At 49.5% G+C, this 8,128-nt stretch overlaps 1 protein-coding gene across 1 annotated transcript in view; it reads left to right on the forward strand.

The window, feature by feature from the left end:
* RND3 (Rho family GTPase 3) overlaps positions 1-8,128 on the forward strand; it is a 101,938-nt gene that overhangs the window by 80,150 nt on the left and 13,660 nt on the right. The window lies entirely within an intron of this gene.

The raw sequence follows: 8,128 nt of genomic DNA on the forward strand, positions 1-8,128 counted from the left end.
TGGATAATCCTCTCTTCCCATCATTATTTATTAGCAGGAGGTCAGAAGAGATTCCTGTGCCAGATTTCCCCCCAGAACTGTGAAAACTCTGGACTACTCCAATTAATTTGGAAAATGCAGCGGGATAAAAGCCATGTAAGCACGGAGAGAGGCAGACCTGGCTTCTGCAGGTATCTCTCTTGATGAGAGGTAATTATATCCTTCTAATTAATTGTTGGCTCATGGCAGTCAAGGTCTGACTTGCAGGGACAAGTCAGAAAGAGGGGAGAAGCCCTGGGATGGGAAGCAGCGACGTGGGAGGACGCAGCATTCTTTTCCCACGTGGAGGAGCAGCAGGACGTGTTAATTCAGCTCTGGAATTTCGCTCCCAACCTTTTATGGTGAAAAAATGAGGCTCTCCTTGGACTTTGCAAATACATGTTCCAGCTGAAATCCAAGTTGTGCGTGAGCTCCCGGCCGGCAGCCGCTCACTGGGATGTGCTGAGCACGGGATATGCAAAAATTTGGGAAGCTCAGCTCCAGGCTCCTGGAGGCTCCCAGACAGCCCCGTGTGAGCTGATGTCATGGTTTTATCTGAGGACAGCTTCTCATGGCTCTGTCTTGTCTTCCCAATGAAATACCTGAGCAAAGGAATTAATTTTTAATGCATCCAATGAGAGTTTTGGAGGGATTTATTCTCACTCCTGCTGCCAGGCTGTTCCTGAGAGCCCAGAAATCCTGGATCTGGGTGCCCTGTGGGGTTTGGAGGTGAAGAGATGGAGCAGCAACTTCGTGCACGTTCCCTTCAACCCTTCTTTGACAATGCACATCCCACCAAGCTGGGAATAAAGTGAAGACCTCGTTTTCTGCAGCCTTCCAATAATTCCTTAATTCAGATGTAGGAAGAAGATATTTCCAACCTTGAATCATTCCTGTGGAAACACCTGACAACAAAAGCAGAGCTAGAATGTGTTAGAAGACCAGTTGGGCTCTTCTGAGTCATTTAATTAGAGCGAGGAACTTTCCCTGCCCGTGGAAATCTCGGGGTGGAAAGGGTGTGAAACCTGCTGCAGCCAACACTTGCCTCATTAGCCTGGCTCAGCAGGGAGTCCAAGGTTGTGTGTGACCCAGGGATGTTCACACTTTTCCAGGGAAATCTGCTTTAGGAGCTGCTGAAGTGGGAGATGCTCTCACCGCGGTGTGGAAGTCCCAGATTGCCACCACCACCATCCATCCATCCATCCATGCTGGTGCTGTCTGGGCTCCAGCCCCTGGAAATGTCTCGTTTTTCCACACTGCACAGCAGCAGCTCAAAGGAAGCAGAGAAAGGGAGCAAAGCTCTGCAGTTCATCTCGCTGGCTGCAGGCAGAGCTGCTGAAAATCCAGGCCAGGGCCCCGGTGACCCAGAAATGTCCTGTTTGACCCGGGGCTTGGTTGAAATCTCATTTTTGTGCTGCCTCCCTCCGAGAGCTCTGGAGAGCGGCTCCTCCCAAAGCCAATCCCTCACCAGGGCTGTGTGCAGGAGCTGCCTCCACAATTGGAGTTAATTAGAAATCTGGGAATCTGGGAGCGAGGACTTGCCGGAGCAGCTTTTGCTGCTGCAGTGGTCGGGAGTTTCCTAAAGTGGAACATTTGCTGTTCTTGTTTTTTAGCTGCCCCATTCCCATGGATCTTGCATCTCCCAAATCCCACAAAAATTATTCTCCCAGAGGATTTCTCCTCTCTGTACTTGCTTTACAGGAGCTCCAGGCTCCTTCCAATCCTCACTTCTCTGGTCTCTGCTTGGTGCTTTCCCCTGATAGATGCCCATGGCCATCCTGCTTTTCCCCCCTGAAATTCCTGAGGTTTTTCTGCAGCTCAGAGCCGGATTAATCCCAGCCTGGCACCCTCCAAGCTACAACTCCCAGCCCAACAGATTTTGAAATGCAGCTCTGAAGTTGTCCCCACAACTTTATGGTGGGAAATGTTGTGCCTGAGGGACAGAAAACAATAAAAATCAACACCCGAGTGCGTGAAGAGTTTCAAATGGCTCCCAAAAAAATTCCTGCAATGTTTCCAAGGGTCTGTGCTGCTGTTACTCATTCACACGGGCAGGAATTACAAATATGTGTGTGCAGCCAGGAAAGCTTTGGATCACAGAATATTTGAGGCTTGGGGTGGAATGAAGGGGGTTGGGGGAGGAGAAACGCTCCAAACTTCTTCAGGATAACAAATCTGCCTCGGTGGTGCCACAGCCAAAAAATGACATTTCCCCTTCGCTGAGTTTTGTGCTCTTCAGCAATTATTCTGAGCTGCTTTGCCTTCAGGGAAGGGGGAGGAATCCGGAGGAATGGGTAAGGACATGCAGTACTGACCTAATCCGGTGCACTTTCCCCTGGAAGCTGCTCCCAGAGCCTGCCTTTGGCCCCCAGCACCCTCTGGGATCAGCCAGAGCTGGGTGAGGATTGGGGGTTACACAATTTCACTCGTTTTTTCCAGCCCCAAAGCGGGATGCAAGCAAAAGGATTTCAAAATTCCTTGTGAAATGAACTCCGTCCTTTGACTAAAAATGTTCCAAGTTTACTCATTTCCTATCCATCGCAGAAACTACATTATAAAGAAATCTTGGAATTTAATATTTCGTTATAAAAAGAGGTTAAACCTGAAAGTTGCAACCTTAGCAGAGATCAACTCAGCAAGTTCCTAATACCAAATTCCACTGAAATCCAAGAAGTTCAGCAAAACAAGCTGCCTTCAGCATGTCAATATTTCTGATGGAAAACCATCCTGTCAGAAAATTTTTATGCTGCTCCAGGCTAGAATTCCCTAACAAACACTTTTCCTGTCTCCCCAGCAACTGGCACTGCTGATCCTGTGTGAGGAATTTCCATAATTAACCTGCAGGAATGGAGAAGGAAATCTTTTTGTCTGCAGGATATTCTTCAACAACATCTAGGAACCATTTCACCCTGAGCCAAAGCACAAGAAATTCAATGGGATTTCTCCACACATTTCTATGGATCTTCAGGCCTAGTTCACATCAGAGTTCAGAGCCAGATCAATGTAATGCAGCTCTGGTGTTCCTTCAAATGCCATCGGGGCTTTGGAAAAAAAAAAAAAACTCAAAACAACTCTTCTTTGTTGTTGAAATCCAATCTTGCGTTATCATCCAGATGAGGACTCGTAGGCTTTGATCCCTGTCCTTCCCAAGATGTTTGTGCTGATTTTTTACAGCCAGGAATGCACAACAGCAGCAGGAATTCAGACAAAATCCTGGAGTTCCAGCTGTGGGCTGGGAATGCAGAGTTTTGGTGTCTCTGCTCACTGCAGGCTGCTCCTGCCCCACCATCCCAAGGCAGGGAATGTCCTTGGGCTCCATGTGATTTCATGGATGGCAGAGCACCCCCGACGTGCAATTTGTTCTTCCTGCCAGCACTAACAAATCATAAATATGGAACAGCAGAGCCGGACCTGCACGGGATCACTGCGCTGTTTTCCTGCTCCAGATGCATTTCTCCAAAAGGAATCATTCTGCTCCAGGGGAGGTTTGATCTGAGGTGGTGCCCCTCAGATCAGCTGGTGGGATAAGGTCAGACAGTGTGTCTGAACTTGACTCCTCACAAGAATCCCCTTGTCTTATCCCTGGAATGTCCAAGGCCAAGCTGGAAGGAGCTTGGAGCAACCTTGGATAGTGGAAGGGGTCCATGTCCATGGCAGGGGGGGAATGGGATGAGGTGTAAGGTCCTTTCCAACCCAAACCATTCTGGAATTCTCTAAGTGGCCCCAGAGCATTTCTCTGGCTCCTAAAAGATGTTTTCTATTCCCAAAACATGAAGCTTTTCCAGAGGCAGAATTCAGATATATCTGAATAATCCACATGATTTTGGTGGCTTTTACAGAGCCTCCTTGGCTGGGTGGTGTGATAGGAAGGGAGTGATCAACTCCCACATGTCCTCACTTCACTGGTGACTGCTGTGGACTCCTGGAAAAATCATTTCTCCACCAAATTATCTCTCTGTAAAGGGGAGAGAACCTCACACCTGCCATCCCCCGTGGGGACAAATGCCTTGGGACAGCCTCTGGACACAGCCAGGGAGCTGCAGGCCCTGCAGGACAGATCCCAGGGCTGGCAGCAGAGATGGGATTCCATCCTGCCTGTGAATAATGACACCACAGCCAGGTTGGATTTTAAACCACCTCAGCCTCTGTCTTAATGTTCTGCCTTCATTAAGGGCTTTTAAAAACATTTTGGCTTTGGTAAAGCTTTGCCCTCAGCTTCTGAAACTTGGAATAGCTGAGCTTTCATTCTCATCCAAGGCTTAGCACCCAAGGACCTGTCAGTCAGGTGAGGGAGACTCACGGGTGTCTCGAGCTGATTTTATGGATTTATGCAGTTCTCTCCCAGCGCTGGAGTCACAGCCGGATTTCTAAATGCCAAAATAGAGATTATAAGAGTGTCAAGCTTCATTTTGTTTTCACTTCACAGCTAATTAGCATTGATTTTCATGCCGTTGCTCCTGCATAGTATTACACCGACATCACGAAACGGGAGAGGCTCGTTCTCACCCTGCCACCACCAATTTTAAACCCTCCTCGGAACAGAAGGACTTCGGGGCTGGGGTTTGGCAGCCAGAGCTCTGTCCCTTGGCAGGGTCTGAGCCACGCGTGGCAGTCGAGCTCCTTGAAGCTGATTTTTCCCGAAGTGAGAATTCCCTGGGCAGCCAGTGTGGTTTGCCATTTGAAGTCCTAACGGGCAAGTAGCAGGAGCTCCTTTTCCAACATCTGCAGAACGTTAAAAGGGCTGGGAATGATCCCTTAGCGGGAATTAGCGGGTACTTGCGACCTCCCAAACAGGCCGGTTCAGATCGTGGCATCATCTCGCAAGGCAGCAGCCAGAAAGAATCTCTTTTCATCTGTTAAGAAGTCGAGTAGGACATTGATAAGCCCACCAAAGAGATAACAAATGGGTCTGGTTCAGGAGAATAGCATCCCTAAACGAGGTGGGGATTCCACGAGGGGCAGATGTCCCTCAATGGCTGCTCGTTGAGGTGACAAAATAACTCCTGGGTTCTGGAACAAAGAAAAAAAACCCATCAAAACCCAAAAACAAACAAACAAAAAAAAATCAGACGCGATCATGGACTGAATGCCCATCCTCATGCACTCCCGAGGGAGCCCACGCTTCCCCCACGCAGGAAACACGCATTTCCTAATCCGCAAATGTCCGACCTTAAACCTCGATAATGTTCTTTTAATGTGCGTTTAGCTGCACACCAGCAGCTCCGAGAAGGGGTGGGATGTGTAAAATCCATGTTTTATGTATTTTATTCAGTATTTTCCGTGGATGCTTTAGTGGTTGGAATTGCGGGGAGAGAGATCTGGAGAGCAATTTTAGGTTTAAATCATCGAGCAGTTATTCTGAAACTAAAAGCACTTGTTCTCAGCTGGTTTATTGCAGTCATAGAAAGTGCTCAGGCAGATTATTTGTGAGGGGAGAAAAATGTATTTTGATATTCCCATGAAATCTTAGATGGGATCAGGAGTCATTACCACGCCAGTCCCAAATTGTGTGTGTGTTATTAATATACACATCATGATTTCTGGGATGGAAAGAGGAGAAACTGTGAAAGGCTCCGATCAGATCTGGAGAAAAATGGGGAATTTGAAGGAAGCAAAGCACAAAACTGGGCCCTACAAATCAAAAATCCAGACTGCGTGTGAAAAATCCTGGTGGAAACATCAGCCCCCACTGCCTTATCCCCGTAGTTATCAGGATATGGGAAAAGGCATTAAACTTAAGGGTATGACATGAATAATGGGTTTATGGGGATTAGCGGATCTGGAGCAGCTTCCCCAAGGAATTCCAACAAGCTGGCGGCTTGCAAGGATTGTCCCCAGTGCCCAAAGCACCCGAAATCCCTGGGGACGGGCTGGGCCATGCTGGCAGCAAACCAGTCAAGTGAAGATGATATCACCAGGAGCTGCTGATGGAAGCTCTCTGCTCACTGTGAGTAAGAGTTCCTGTGCGTTAAAGTTTCCACATTCCAGGCATAGCTGGATGCAGGCAGATTTTCCACAGGAGCTGTGTGAGGGAGATGTTTCCTCCAGGACCCCGGAGGAGACCGGTTCCTCCTCGCAGGAAGACAAGGCACCAAGGAGAGGGCAGCATCAGCGCCAGCTTTGGTCCATCTTGTGTCCATCTGTGCGGAGGTGCCCGGTGGATTGATCAGGAGCAGATGTGCACACCCAGCTCCCACTCAGGACGAACAAGGAGCTCTTTCAACCCCGTCTTCTTCTCTCCTTAGATCCAAGATATTCCTTGGTTGGTGTGTTGGATTCCCAAAGAACTGGAGTTGAAATTCCAGAGCTCAATCCCACCTTCCTCTGCCCGTGAGGCTGTCCCATGTTCCAGTGTGGAGCAGAGGGAAAGGCAGAAAAATCAGGATTTTCTGCCCTTTGGAGAACACCTGAGAGCATTTACACAACTTTATTTTTCCAGATTTATCTCCTGTTCCAATATTGAACAAAATTCAGCTTCCTATGGGCATTAATTTTCTTTGCTGCTTATTCCTCCCATTGCACCATTTCTCTAAAGAGCTGGTGGACAGCAGGGATGGATGGAGACTGCAAAGGAGCAGCTTTTAATTTAAAAACATAAAAAAGAGATGGAAATCTGTCTGCTCCAGGACCTTACAAAAACGGCACACTGAGCAAATTTCAGTGTTTTGCATATTGTTTCCAAACAGAAACCGATTCTTTGGAAATGAGTAATTTGACCTACGAAAGATATGACAAGTCACAAACCCCAAAAATATCAGCACTGAATTTTGAAATGTCATGTTTGGGATTCTCTCATGTGAGTCAGGGCAGCATCTCCCCGTGGCCAAACAGGCACGAGCCAACATCCTTTTATCAGGATGTTGTTTTAAAACTTGATGAATTGCTCACGTTTCAGCCCAGAACTGACACGGGCCGGGTTCATGACCTGGGTGACTCAAGAGAAAAGGCCAAGGCTGCACCTTCAGGGTGGCCACCCTTGTGTCTGGCTGAGCCAGGCAAAGCCAGAAAGGAGGCAGGAGGGGAGGCAGGCCCTGCTGCAGCTCCTTTTCCAGGGATCCCGCTGCCACACGGAGCCATATGGGGAAAAGAGAGGAGCTCTTGAGGGAGATGAGTGCTACAAGCCGCTCACAAACCGTCCCTTGTTCAGGGCTCTCCTTTCAGACATGATGCTCAATCCTTTGCTGAACCCCAGCCAGCTTTGCTTGGGGTTGTGTCCAGGAAGAAACAGAAGGATGTTGATGGTTGGGAGGCACTGATCTCCGCTCTCGGTGACAGGGACAGCACTGAGGGAATGGCTGGAGCTGTGTCCGGGCATGTTTAGGGTGGGATATCAGGGCAAGGCTCTTCCCCCAGAGGGTGCTGGCACTGCCCAGGCTCCCCAGGGAATGGGCACATTCCCAAGGGCTCCAGGAGCGTTGGGACAGCGCTGCCAGGGGTGCCCAGGGTGGGATTTTGGGGTGTCTGTGCAGGGACAGGGGTTGGATCCATGATCCCTGTGGTACCTTCCCACTCAGAGTATTCCATGATTCTGTGGTTTTGTTATATCCCGACACACTCCTTGTGACCATGTTTTGAGGGGAAAGCCCCTTTGCCCACCATCACAAGCACCATCCCTTCTCATTTCTCCTCATCCCTTCTGAGCTCTCCTCATCCTTTCTCAGCTCTCCTCATCCTTACTCAGTTCTCCTCATCCTTTTTCAGCCCTTCCTTCTCATCTCTCCTCATCCCTTCTCAGCTCTCCTCATCTTTCCTCAGTTCTCCTCACCCCTTCTCAGTTCTCATCCTTTCTCAGCCCTTCCTTCTCATCCCTCCTCATTCCCCTCATCCCCCTGCTCTCCTCAGCTCTCCCCGCCATCCCTCATCCCAGCCCGAGGCACTGGGCACCCCCTGAGAGACCCAGGACCACCTCTGGAGGCCGCACAGCCCCAGAAGCCGCCGTTCTCTTTCCCACCGCCGACATTTACAGATAAAATCCCTCGATAAACACCACAGCCGTCTCCTTTATGGCCCCGATCGCTCTGAGGGCGCCGGGCTCCCCTCACTGCCCCCCGGCTGCCCTAGGGGGCGCACTGCCCCGGCGGCGTGCGGCGGAGGGGCGTGGCCCTCTCGG

The sequence above is a fragment of the Geospiza fortis genome, unplaced genomic scaffold (assembly GCF_000277835.1).
Source record: "Geospiza fortis unplaced genomic scaffold, GeoFor_1.0 scaffold112, whole genome shotgun sequence".
Taxonomy (NCBI): domain Eukaryota; kingdom Metazoa; phylum Chordata; class Aves; order Passeriformes; family Thraupidae; genus Geospiza; species Geospiza fortis.